Source organism: Notamacropus eugenii, chromosome 2 (assembly GCF_028372415.1).
Source record: "Notamacropus eugenii isolate mMacEug1 chromosome 2, mMacEug1.pri_v2, whole genome shotgun sequence".
In the NCBI taxonomy this organism is placed as follows: domain Eukaryota; kingdom Metazoa; phylum Chordata; class Mammalia; order Diprotodontia; family Macropodidae; genus Notamacropus; species Notamacropus eugenii.
In genome coordinates this window covers 22207364-22220427 of record NC_092873.1, presented here as the reverse complement: position 1 = coordinate 22220427, position 13064 = coordinate 22207364, and the positions used below count along the sequence as shown (strand labels likewise).

Below are 13064 nucleotides of genomic sequence, written 5' to 3'. Positions count from 1 at the left end.
TTCTAGCTTTCTCTGGTTTATCTGCCTACTCCTTAATTCCCTGGGCAAACTTTTTAAAGCTGAAGGAGTCTTGTCTGAATGAAAGGCAGGAAAGACTTTGTCTGTTTTGGGACTGGGGGTTTTCTGGAGGAACTGGAGAGTCCCAGAGGCCTGGCTGGGTCTGGTGACAGACAGATGAGAGAGGGAATGCCCAGTGACCCTCTGGGGCTAGGGCTTTGGGAGACATTCTTGCCCTCTCCTCCCCTTCCCTTCCAAGCTGTTGAGGGTTTTAAGAAGGCACTGAGCTTGGGTCATACTGGAAGGCAGGGGGAACAGAAAGGGGTGACACCAGGCTAACACTAGGCATAGATCATAACTGTACCTACCATATGGCTGTCGATCTGGCCCAGCTCAGTCTCAGGAAGCAACAGTCACTTTCTGGCTGGGACTTGAGAAGAGGTGTCAACCAGTCCCAGCCTAGGTGAGGCAGCCCTTACATGTTCCTTAGGTGAAGGCACAAAAAGGACCCTCTGAAAATCCAGCCCCCTCCCCATAGCACCTGGGATACAGACCATCAGATGTGGAAGGAGCTCACTCAAAGGTCATCCAATCCAATTTCCACCTATTGGAGGTGGGGAAATAGAACCTCAGAATGAGTCTGGAACAAGGGAGATGAGGGCTCCATTGTCATCTGCCCTCATCAGACCTCATCTAGAGCTCAGGATCCATGGCTGGGGATCATGATTGAAGGACATGGGTCAGCTGGGGAGGTCAGAAGGGTCTTGACTTCTTGTCACATGACTATCTGATGAAAGAACTAGAATGATTTATCCTGAGAAGAAAAGACTCCAGGAAGGTGGCGTCACTTCCAGAATTTGAAAGGTTTCCCTAGGGAGGAAGAAGCTTGACCTCAAGGGAAAGAAGTAAGAGCCATTGGGGTGGGCATTTGGGAAGGAGAATTTAGGCCACATGTCAAGGAGAACTTAAAATTAGAGCTAGCCTAGAGTGGATTGGGCAGCCTGAGGTTGTCCATCCTGGCCTAGCAAAGGTTGGATGCCCACTTGCCAGGGATGCAGGGGAGGGGGGCGGGGGATGTGTACTCAAGTAAGAGCTGGATTTGATGATCATTGGCTGAAGTCTTTTCTTGATCAGAGATTTTGGCACTGCCTCTCTCCCTCTCATTCTTCCGGGTTTATAACCCATATCACCCATAAATCTTCACTCCCCCCTGCTCCATAGATCCAATCATTGCCCAATGTAATTGTTTCTCCCACCGTGTCTCCCATATGGTTCTTTCTGTCCCTTTCCAGAGTCACCACCCTGGCTCTGGCCCCCTCTTTACCTCTTGCCTAGACTATCGCAACAGTCAATTGGCTCCTCATTCTCTCCACTCCCTGTTCCAGCTTTCACAAGCTGCCAAGCTGAGATTCTTGAAAGGCAGATCTGATCATGGTCCTCCCTATTCAGGAGGCTCCTTCTTACCCCTAAGATTCAATGCAGCCCCTCTGTTGGGCATTTAAAGCCCTTTCCAATCTGCCTCAACTTATTTTTCAAGCTAATGATCCCCTCCATGTATTTTATGTTCTAGCTAGACTGGTCTTCTGGTCATCCCCTACAAACAGGTCTCTCATCTCCTCTCTCCCTGTCTTTGCATAGGCAGTTCCCCTGTATCTGGCTTACTTCTACCCCGTTGCTTCCCTTGCTTCCTTAAAAGTTTAGCCAAAGTGCTGAGACTCCTGCAGAAAGCCTGTGCTGCTCCTACCCCAACCTCCCCTCAGTGGCTAGAACCCTTCCACAGAAATGCTTTTGTGTGTGTTCTGCATTTAAGATTCTGTGAACTGCACATTGTCCCTTGTAAGCTCACTGGGGGCAGGGATTGGTTTCATTTCTCTCTGGCTGCCCAGTGCCCAGCAAAGTGCCCCTCCCCCAGAACCCATGGAAGGAATGAATGAGGAGCTGACATGTGCCTTGTGTTGGGCCTTCTCACCCAGAGCTGCCGCCCTTCCAAGTTCCCTCCGCTATGCACAGATTTTCATTGGCCTCATCGTACCCTGTCACCAGCATGGGGCCTGGCACTTAGGATGTGCTTCAGAAATGCCAGTTGAGTCATTGATCAATTCTTTACCTCCACTCTCTGTCCCCTTGCAAGGCTCCAACCTTTCTTCCAGCTTTCTCACCCTCTGCCTGGCTCCTTTTATCTACCTCAACCAAGCAAATGCCTGGTCATGGCTCTTTGCTAAGCACAGTCTTCCTTCCCCTCCCCTCCTGCCTTGCCTGTCCAACTTAACTGGACTTGTCCCAGCTGCCAGACTTCCTAGGTATAGCTACGGGACAGACAATGGGCAGAGCACAGGTTGTGTGAGTGTTGTGAGGCTGGCAGTTACCCCTGGGATACTCGGGTGCTAATACTAGCATCCCCCTCCTTGATGGCCAGGGTGGCAGATTTAGCATTCAAGATTTCTTAATGTGTTTCAAACTTCTATTCAGGTTGAGCCATTTATACCAGGGCCTGGAGCTAGATCCTGCTAAGTCTCTTCTTTTATAAATATTGTTGGGACCCAAAAGTTATCCAGAAAGATCTGTAGCAGAAAGAGGCCTTCTTTCCAAGAGAAAGTTTGAAATCAATTCTCTAGGCAGAGAGAGACAGGCACCTCCCCAAGGGATTCCTCTAGTTGGCTCTTTTAAGAATCCTTTGGTTTTTCTCTCCAGCTGGAAATGACATCTGGAAGGTGGTCCTTCTCCTCCTTCTCCTCCTCCTCCTCCTTTTCTTCTTCTTCTTCTCCTTTTCCTTCTCCTTCTTTTCCTCCTCCTCCTCCTCCTCCTTCTCCTTCTTCTTCTTCTTCTTCTTCTTCTTCTTCTTCTTCTTCTTCTTCTTCTTCTTCTTCTTCTTCTTCTTCTTTTTCTCCTCCTCTTCTTCCTCCTCCTTACCTCCACACTGGGGCTTGGAGGAGTCAGAGCTCCACCTTGACGTCCTTTGGCACCTCCCCCAACATGGCAGCAGCTGGAGGGGGCTTGGGCTCACCACTCTCAGAGACCATAACAAAATGACAAAGGGACATTTCTAGAAACTTGTCATGAAATCATAACCAGGCAGTAGTTTTGAAGTTAGTGACTGGGGAAAGACAGACAAGGCCTGACCTGAAATTTTGCCTCAGACCAGCTTCAAGCATTCGGTTTTGCTTGGGGAGCTGATGTAAAAGTTCTGTGTCATGTAGCCTTATTTGGGGAAAAGAAGCCAAGTTAACATTTTGGACCTAGCCTCAGCTTGGGCATTCTTTTGGGGGGCCATATATTAAGGGCCTGGCCCTCCCCCTGCAGCTGCCAAGCTGGGGGAGTGGGGGGAGATGCTCTCCCTAGATTCCATCTAAAGGTTCATAACCTCCTGCTTAGATTACAAGGAGAGGAGCCGTGTCATTGACTGGTCTGTTTGGACAATGTTCAAACACTCCCCAAGCCTTTGCCTGGGGCTGGCAGGTCTGTGGGAGTGATGGAATGACAGAGCCTGGACCAAATTGAGTCTGTTCACCACCCTCCCCAACCCCCACACACAGTTCGAGGCAGACGGCTTCCAAGACCAAGGCCATAGTAATCCCTGCTCCGACCACCTGCAATGAAGACAAGTTGAAAGCACTTAGCCTATTATCTGAGAGGAGGGGAGAGTGTAGGCTGGGCATGGTAGGATGGGAGAGTCTCTGAGCTAGAATGATCTCTGAGACTTTCTGGTATAACTGCCTTCCCAGAGCTTGGATTCTCTCTGCAAAGTTCCTGAGGGAGGCTCAGACCTTTTCTGCTCAAACACTGGTAGTATCCCCTGGCAGCCCTTCCCTTGGGGTCATAGACATGGAGCTAGGAAGGAAGGTAGAGGGCATCTACCTCAATAGCCCTGGTTAGGATATTCTCCCATCTATTGAACTGAAATCAGCTGGCTCCTGTTGAGGTCTCATTCTGGCCTCTACACCTGGGACCCTAGGCTCTGATCAGAGAAAACAGGTCTCCATATCCCTTCCTGATCATTTCTAAAGCCCCATTCTGTGTTGTCCTCCCCTCCTTGAAAGCAAGGACCCTCTGTCTTGCTTTAATTTGTATGCCTGGTGCTCGGTACGTGGTAAGCACTTGGTAAATGCTCATTCATTCACTGAGTACAGAAGAGCTGTAATCATGATCATCACTGGATTTAGAGTTGAAAGGGACCTTTGAATCCACTCCTCATGTATCCTGTCACCCCCACCATTATTTCACAGGTAGGGAAACAACCCCAGGTAGAGGCCATAAAGCAGTATGATGTAATAGAGAAAGCCCTCGAATTGAACCATCTTTCTGCTACTTACCTGTGTGACCTTGGACAAGTGACTTGGCCTCTCTGGATTTCAGTTTCCTCATCTTAAAAGGAAGAGCTGAACTGCCTGGTGTCTATGGCCTCATCTGCTTTCAGAGGCCAAAGGAACAAGTGCCCAGTGATGGACACTTGGAAGTGAGACTGCAGGAGCACTTCCTCTGCTGAAAGGAAGGACTCTTGCTTCTTCTGGTGCAGGAGGATGGGTGGGTACTGAAGCACGACCATTGTTTCTGGCTAAAGTGGGGAGCCTCTCATTACCCCAGAAGAAACATAAGCTCTGGAAAACATGGACTTTTCCTCACCAAAGTGCTTTCATTCATCCCCAGTCCCTTTGAGGGTCTCCTGATGCTTCTGGGAAGCCAGGCTTTCTGCAGGATCCAGTGGTTTGAAGTTGAAAGACATCTTGGAGCTTGGCTAGTTCAAGCTCTTCATTTTATAGAGAAAGCTTCTGAGGTCCAGAGAGGTCCTGTCCCAGGTAATACGGTCAGTACACAGCAGCAGGGTTTGAATTCAGTGCCTCTGATTCTGAGTGCAGGAGTCTCCTTCACAGCAGTTCAGTGGACAAAGATGCAAACCAAACTAGTGGCCATTCTGCAAAGAAAAGTCCAGCATTCAATCTAGCCACACTTTCATTCTGGAAAAGTAATGATGACAACGATGATCATTTTAAGCAAACATGAACATTAAGTCAACAAGCATTCCTGAAATTTCTGCTGTGACAGGTGCAAGAGATACAAAGGCAACAGAGAAACATTTTCTGCCCTCCTGGAGCTTCCCTTCTACTGCTGAGGGAGGAACACCATGTGTGCAAGTAGAAACAAAGCACACAAAGTAGATACGAAGTTTAGGAGGGAGGCAGAGGGAGGAACAAGGAAGGTCTCACGTAGTGGGCAGCACTGAGCTAGGCAGTGAGAGGAGCTTGGGATGCTCTGAGGCCAGGTGTGTGTGTGTGTGTGTGTATGAGTGTATGGTATGTGTACAAATGTGTGTATGTTTGGTATGTGTAAGTTGTGTGTATGGTGTGTGAGTGTATGTATGTGTGTGGTATGTATGAGTGTGTGTGTGGTGTGTGAATTACGTGTGAGTGTGCATGTGTGTGGTGAGTGTGAATATGTGTGTATATGGGGTGTGTATGAATTGTGTATGTGGTATGTGACAGTGTGAATGTATGTGTAGTGTGTGAATGTGTGTGAGTGTATATATTTGTGTGGTGTGTGTGTATGTGTGTGGTGTGAGTGTGTACGTGTGGTATGTATGTGAATTGTGTGTGTGTGCGTGTGTGTTGGGGGATGGGTAAAGGTGGGAGATCACCCAGGCCCCACAATGACCAAGCATTCACTCTGGCTCCCCTTCAGAATTCGTCGATTATTTAGAACGTTATCAGCAACTACCACTACTAGACTTGTATCCCAAAGAGATAAAAAAAAAAAAAAAAGCAGGGGGTGGGGGGAAGGACGTACTTGTACAAAAATATTTACAGCAGCTCTTTTTGTGGGGGCAAAGAACTGGAAATTGAGAGGATGTCCATCCATTGAGGAATGGTTGAACCAGTCGTGGTATGTGAATGCAATGGAATACTGCTGTGCTGTAAGATGAGCAGGTAGATTTAAAAAAACCTGAAAAGACCTGTATGAACCGATGCTAAGTGAAGGAAGCAGAACGAGAAGAACATTGTACACAGTAACAGTAATATTGTACAATAAAGACCTGTGAGTGACTTAATTCTTCTCAGCAATACAATGGTCTAAAACAACTAACTCTAAAGGACTCATGGGAGAAAGTGCTATTCACATCCAGAGAATGAACTTATAGAATCTGAATGCAGATCAAAGTAGACTATTTTTCACTTTCTTTTTTTATCCTTTTGGTCTGTTTCTTCTTTCACAACATGACCAATATGGAAATAAGTTTTACATGACTGTACATGTACAACCTATGTCAAATTACTTACTGTTTTAAGGAGGAGGGGGAAAAGGGAAGGAAAAATTTTGGACCTCAAAATTTTTTTAAAATTTATTTTTTATTTTCCCACAATTACATGTAAAAACAATATTCAACATTCATTTTTAAAACTTTGAGTTCCAAATTCCCTCCCTTCCTCCCTCCCCACTCCCATCCCCATTGAGAAGGCAAGCTGTTCGATATAGGTTACACATGTGTAGTCATGCAAAACATATCCATAATAACCATGTTGTGAAAGAAAACAAAAAACCCTCAAGAAAAGAAAAGTATCATGAAAAATTTTTCAATGATTGTTAAAATTTGTCTTTACATGTAATTGGAAAAAGTAAAATATTATTAAAAAAGAAAAATAAAGTTCCAGCACACCTGATGAGGCAACCTCAGCATCTCAGCTGAGGAAGGAGGCCCTTCTGGTCTGTGCCTCACATGAAGGAGGATCTCCAACAAGGTGTCATCTAGTCTGGGCTCACAGACCTCCTCAGGGTCTGAGGAGGACTGTACCAGTTCTCTAGGGAGGCCATTCCACTCTGGGACAATTGGAGCCATTAAAATTGTCCTTAACTTGAGCCCAAATCTGTCTTTTAGCAATTTCAGTCCCATCACCCCTGGGTCTTCCTTCTGGATCAAGCACATCAAGGCTTTTTTTTTTTCCTTCTACATGCTAGGAGGCCACTATCATATCCCCACCTGAAAGCTCCCTTCAACCTTCCAGACTTAACATATTCCTCCAAGTACTCTCCAAATGGTATGATGTTGAGGTCTTTCCCCATGATGGGAGCCCTCCCCGGATGCTGTGCAGCATCCCAACATCCTTTAAAAGATAAGGGGACCCAGAACTAAGCTTGATCCTCAAAACATGGCCTGGAGAGAGCCTTGAGAGCAGGGTCCAGGTTTTCATTTATTTTTGACCTTTCTTTGTATCCCTAGCATTTTGCACAGTGACTATCAGTTAGTCAGTCAGTCAACAAATGTCTATTTTTTTTATTAATTAATTTATTTGTTTTCAGTTTTCTACAATCACTTCCATAAATCTTAGATTTTCTCTCCCCCCCTCCCCGAGATAGAGTGTAATCTTATATGAGTTCTACACATACATTCTTACTAAATACATTTTCACCTTAGTCATTCAACAAACATTTACTAATCACTCAAGCATTATTGACTCCCAGACATTCCCTTGGGAATTATTTAAAAAAATTAAATCTGTTACATAGAGAGTAAGAGAGTGAATGCTTGGTTTCTGAAATCATGTGGCTTTATCTGAATTACTAGATACATGGATAAAACATTTATTATGTACTTGCTATGTGCCAGAAACTTTTAAATATGAATGCCCCCAAATGTAAGAAATTTCCATTTTTACACTTTGTGGGGGATACATCTAGTTCTACTTTTGACCCGGTCACACAGTCATTAGGAAACAAACAATAACCACAGCATTATATTTTTAGGGTGTGTTCGTCCTTCGTTGCCGAAGAAGACCGTGCCATCAGAGAAATAGTGACTTGACTTGCACTTGACTTTGTTTGGAGTGAGGGAGGGCTGTGCAGCTCACCAGCCTCACTTCTCCTCCAGAGCCATCTGAATCCGGTGGCCAGATATTCATCAGGATGATTGGAGATGACCCAGGATGAGGCAATTGGGGTTAAGTGACTTGCCCAAGATCACACAGTTAGTGAGTTTCAAGTGTCTGAGGTAAGATTTGAACTCAGGTCCTCCTGACTCCTGCACTAGTGCTCTATCCACTGCACCACCTAGCTGCCTCCTTATTTTTAGTATATAATTTCAAAAGGCTAATCCTTTTATAAATCTGCATGGTATCGTCAAAGAACATTTATTTTTCAGAGATAACTGTACTCCAAATATTTCACCTGCCAAATATTTTCCTCATGCAAACACAAAGACAAACCTTCATGACGTGTATATTATGAGACTCACCCTGGAGTCTGTGATCAAAGAGAAAGATGGTGCAACTTAGTCCCACATTGGCCTGGGTGTTGTGTAACATCAAAGACAGCAGCAGCGGTTCAGTCAACTCTGCTTTGGCCTTCCCTTTGTTTAAATTTATTGGGAAAGTAAGAAAACAAACAAAAATCAGGTTATTTTCAAGTGGAGAATTTTTTTCTCTGATGAATCCCTGTAGTGTCTAAAGGCACTTTATTATTTTAAAATAATTCATTTTTGTAAACAAACTGAATTCCTAAAGCGTCAAAGGAAGGAAACTTTTGAAGGTGGCAATCAGTGGAAAGTGTAGGTAGTCTTGTCTAAGTATGTGTATTATACCAGTGAACTAAATTTAGAAATAATTGGCATCACTTTAAAATTGCACAAAGTTGGAATTCTGTACCCACTAGCCTAGCACTAGCCTAGCAACGTCTTGAAAAGTTCTGGCCCTCCACTTACAAGGCATGGATGACCCTCAACCTCTGAGTGGCAAAGCTGGTCAGATAGGGTTAAACCCCCAGCGATCGTGGTAAGTTCAGTAAATCTTGCTGGGCCCTGATTGGTCAGTAGAAACAGGATAAAACTTGTTTAGGTTACAAAGTAGGGACAGACTAACCCTAAGGTCCCCAGGCTTCCCATCTCTCCTGCTTCTCCCTTCAGATCCCTGGCTGTCTGACCAGCCGCTGCGCCCAGGAGCCTTCGGGGCTTTGCCAACCACCCAGCCACTGAGCTTCTTTTTCAGTGTCTTTCCCAGTGAGAGCAGACATCCTCCCTGTCAGGGACCATCTGGCTTTTTCAATTTGTATCTTCAGCCCTCAGCATTCTGCTTGGTGCATGATAAGTGCTGGACAAACGCCATTTTCATTCACTTATCATGCCTTGCCTTATTTTCTAGTTGTGCATATCACCCCAAAGGGATTTGTCAGCTCGAGGAGAGCAGGGACCTTCCTTACTCACCTTTCTGTACTCCCTGCCTTGTTTTCCACCTCCCTGTGCATTTACTGTTCATTCTTTTCAGGCATTTCTGATTCTTTGTGACCCCATTGGGGGTTTTCTTGGCAAAGATTCTCGACTGCTTTACCATTTCCTTCTCCAGCTCATTTTACAGATGAGGAAACTAAGGCAAATAGGATTAAGTGATTTGCCCAGTCTAATGTTAAGTGTCTGAGGTTAGATCTGAGCTTAGGAAGAAGAGTCTTCGCGACTCCAGGCCCGGCCTTCTAGTCACTATATAAAGCCCAGGAAGGAGGGGTATTTTTCCCACTTAGGGTCACAATTCTCAACCTCAGTTTCCCTTTCTGGCAAGCGAGGGGCTTAGTCTGCTGCTGTTTTAGGCCTCTTTCAGATTCCATGAATCTTAGCTCTCTTATGATGGCTGGAAATGCCTCCCCCTCCCACCACTGACTCCTACTTCCCAGCTAATGTGCATCGACTCCCCCCTCCACACAGGAGCTTGACTGGGGGTGGGGTGGAGTCTCTCCCCCACTATACTATTGTTTTTCCTGGAATGAAGAAAGGAAGTGAGGTCTCCCAGGTTGCTTGGGAGCTTATCACTCAAGGACTGGGGGAGGTCAATGTCTGCTAATATCCCATCTGAGAGTTGTTCTTTTCCCAAAAATCTCCCTAAGAATAACATTTTAAAAAACCTGAACGCTAAACTCAAATCCCACTTATTTTCCTCCATCTGATTTGATTAGTTCAAAAGCCTCCAAGAATGCCTGAAGCCACTGGGGCTGGGCACTGTCCAGTTAGAAATGTTTGTTTGGGCCTAAAGATAGAACCTCAGTTGTCTTATGCTGATAATCTGGGGAAATAGAAGAGGGACATTTTTTCTCTGTACAATTGGTTCCAAGACTTGCCCACAGGCCTGGTGTTCTAGGGAAATATATTGGCAGCCTTATTTGGCTTTTATGGATGACTTGGGATTTATAAGGTTTTTATAGATAGAATTTTACGTAGGAGACCCCTTGCTATTTCACATAGAGCTAAAACTGTATTTGGTGAGGGGCTCAGGGACTTGGAGGTACCCTAGTCTTGCCCCTGCGCTTCACAGAGAAGGAAGCTCAGGCCCAGAGAGGTCACGTGATAGGAGGAATAAGGGGCTGGGATTTGAAGTTGGGTCCTCCAGCCTCCATGTCCATCTCTTCGAGCTGACCAGCCAACCATCCCTCAGGTGTTCAGAATTGGGGAGCTCTGCCCTCTTTCCATCACCATGAACTTGACCCATGGCTTCCCAGAAATCCCCCAGCAGGGAGATACCCAGCTATAGCCAATTTTAGACACGATTTTCTAGGAAGTGCTGCACACCAAAGAGTTGGAGATTGGCCAGACGATGGGGAAGTAGATGGGGACATTGTGAAAGATGACGTTTGCATCATCTCTCTTCAAGGATTGAAAAGTTTGGCTTATGGAGGAAGGATGAAATATGTTCTGTTTGACCCCAGAGGGCAGAACAGGAGTATCCTGTTTCCCTTCCTTGGAGGCCTTCAAGCCAAGGCTGGATGACCCCTCTGTGGGGGTATGGTGGGATAGAGTCTTGGCTAGCTAGAGGTTAGCTTATAAGGCCTCCACTAACTTGTCATTCTCTGATTTTGCAACACATTCAATGTCTTCACCTGAGGAATGACTTTGTCAGACACACCAGGCTGGTATGAGAGAGACCCAAGAGCAGGGTGCATGCATGCTTACCTCTTATTTTGCAATGGCAATATATGTAGATGGCTGTCAGTTCTGCCAGTATGCAGCTATAGTCCTAAGAATGGAATAGTTCCAAATCTGAAAGAAGTATTTGGTAAAATAGGAATTTCTGGAATGGGGGTAGAGAACCTGCAGCCTTGAGGCCACATGTGGCTCTCTAGACCCTCAAGTGCAGCTCTTTGACTGAATCTGTGAAGTTTGGATTCAAGCAAGGGACTGCACTTGAGGACCTACAGGGCCACGTGTGGCCTACATTTGAGGTGCTGGCAGGCCATTCAAACAGAGGTCCCAGGTGGGTGGAAATTTGGAGCTCGAAGGGGATCCAGGCTAACTCTCGATCTGTGAATCATCTCCACAGACATGCTAACTGAAGATGAACACATGAGTGACACCATGGACTGACTGTGGCTCACCTTTACCTCCACTGTCTCAATCAACGAAGAGGCCCACCTGGTGCATAAGACCACAGGAAGGTTAACAGGAAGGAACGCGGACTCCCAAAACGGAGGCCATCCAACTTTCAGGATGTGGTTGAGTCCAGCAGCAGCCCTGGCTGCTCCCTTCATCTCTCAGTCATGATGCCACAGGAGAAGAATGTATCTGACAACATCCTTCAATCTCTTAATGATTTTCTCTTCCCAGGGAGCTCATGGTTACAGCAGGAAGGATAAATAAATATGGTCTTCTCACTTCTGTTGCTTCGGCTGATCCCATTTAGAAAGACATATCTGTGGCAAGCTCTTGACTAGTGTCATAGAATGGATTTATATTTGAATTTTACTTTCTTTACTTTCATTTTCTTCTTTCTTTATTTGCTTTCTTCCTCCCATCCTTTCTTTCCCTTTTGGGCTCTTTCTCACCCCTACTCTCTCCTCTATTACTCTTTATTCTCTTTTAGTCTTCTTTCCCTCTCCTTCCTCCTCCTCTCTCTCCCCTTCCCTCCTCTTTCCATCTCTTTTTATCCTCTCTCCCTTTCTCTTTTCCTTTCCTCCCTCCCTTTTTCTTTTCTCTCTCTCTCTCTCTCTCTCTCTCTCTCTCTCTCTCTCTCTCTCTCTCTCTCTCTCTCTCTCTCTCTCCTCTCTCTCTCTCTCCCTTTCTCTCTCCAGACAGGAGCAGATCCACGTGGGAGACATTCCTGGATGACCCACATGACTAGCACAAGGATCTGCTCCTAATAGGGCCAGTCTGATTTTACACTAGGCTGAAACTTCTTGGTTTCCAGTGTCTTTTCCCAAGCTGCCTACAACGTGACATTCTATGCATTGAGCTCCTTGGCCTTGTTCCATCCTTCTTGGAGATGCAGGCAGCTTTCTCCTCTGCCCATTATTAATGTCTGTGAGGCAGGGAGTCATTCCTTTCTAATTAGGCACTCTGTTTCCTTGGGCAGATGTAGGTCAGCCCCCTTTCAGGCCTTTCTTTCTTGTATCGCCAGAGTGACTTTCCAGTCGGGATGAATTCTGAACGTTCACCGATTATTGTTTTTTAAAAACTGCTCAGCTGCCAACATCAGCAAATAGTCCTTTGGGAAAGTATGCCTTCTTGAGAGGGATGGGCCATGCACACATATGGTACAAGCTCTGAAGAAATACTGGGTACTAAATTTCTCTCTCGCTCTTTCCCTTCCTTCCTTCCTTCCTTCCTTCCTTCCTTCCTTCCTTCCTTCCTTCCTTCCTTCCTTCCTTCCTTCCTTCCTTCCTTCCTTCTTTCCTTCCTTCCTCCCTCCCTTCCTCCCTTCCTTCCTTTTCTATGTATAAATTTCTTTTCCTTCTCTTTCTAAGGATAAAGCAACATTGGGTCCCCCAAACCTTTCCACAGTGAAGACTCCAAATAGGAGCTTGATTCCAGGTAGTGTTAAAAAAAATTTTCCATTGAAGAGGCAGTTTGAAGTAGGAAGACAGAAAGCTGGATTCTGAACAAGTCATCTCCCTTCTCTGAGCCTCAGTTTTCCCATCTGTCAAATAAGGTAGTTGAACTTGGTGTCCCCTAAGATCACTTCCACCTCTAAATCTCTCATACTGTGCCTCTGCCTGAGGGAACAGGGCTATGGTTTTCCCTTTGGGTCTCCAAAGCCTGCATCTGGACATCCCCTTCATTGGTCCAACCTTCAATTTCATATCTGAATCACAGAAGGTCATAGCAGCCTAGA

General features: G+C 45.7%; 1 long non-coding RNA gene across 1 annotated transcript; it reads left to right on the top strand.

The window, feature by feature from the left end:
* Positions 1–7997: 7997 nt before the first annotated feature.
* Positions 7998–11611, top strand: LOC140524696 (uncharacterized). The gene is made up of 2 exons (XR_011973802.1): positions 7998–8750; positions 11277–11611. It is a non-coding gene; the product is annotated as an uncharacterized lncRNA (long non-coding RNA).
* Positions 11612–13064: the final 1453 nt, after the last annotated feature.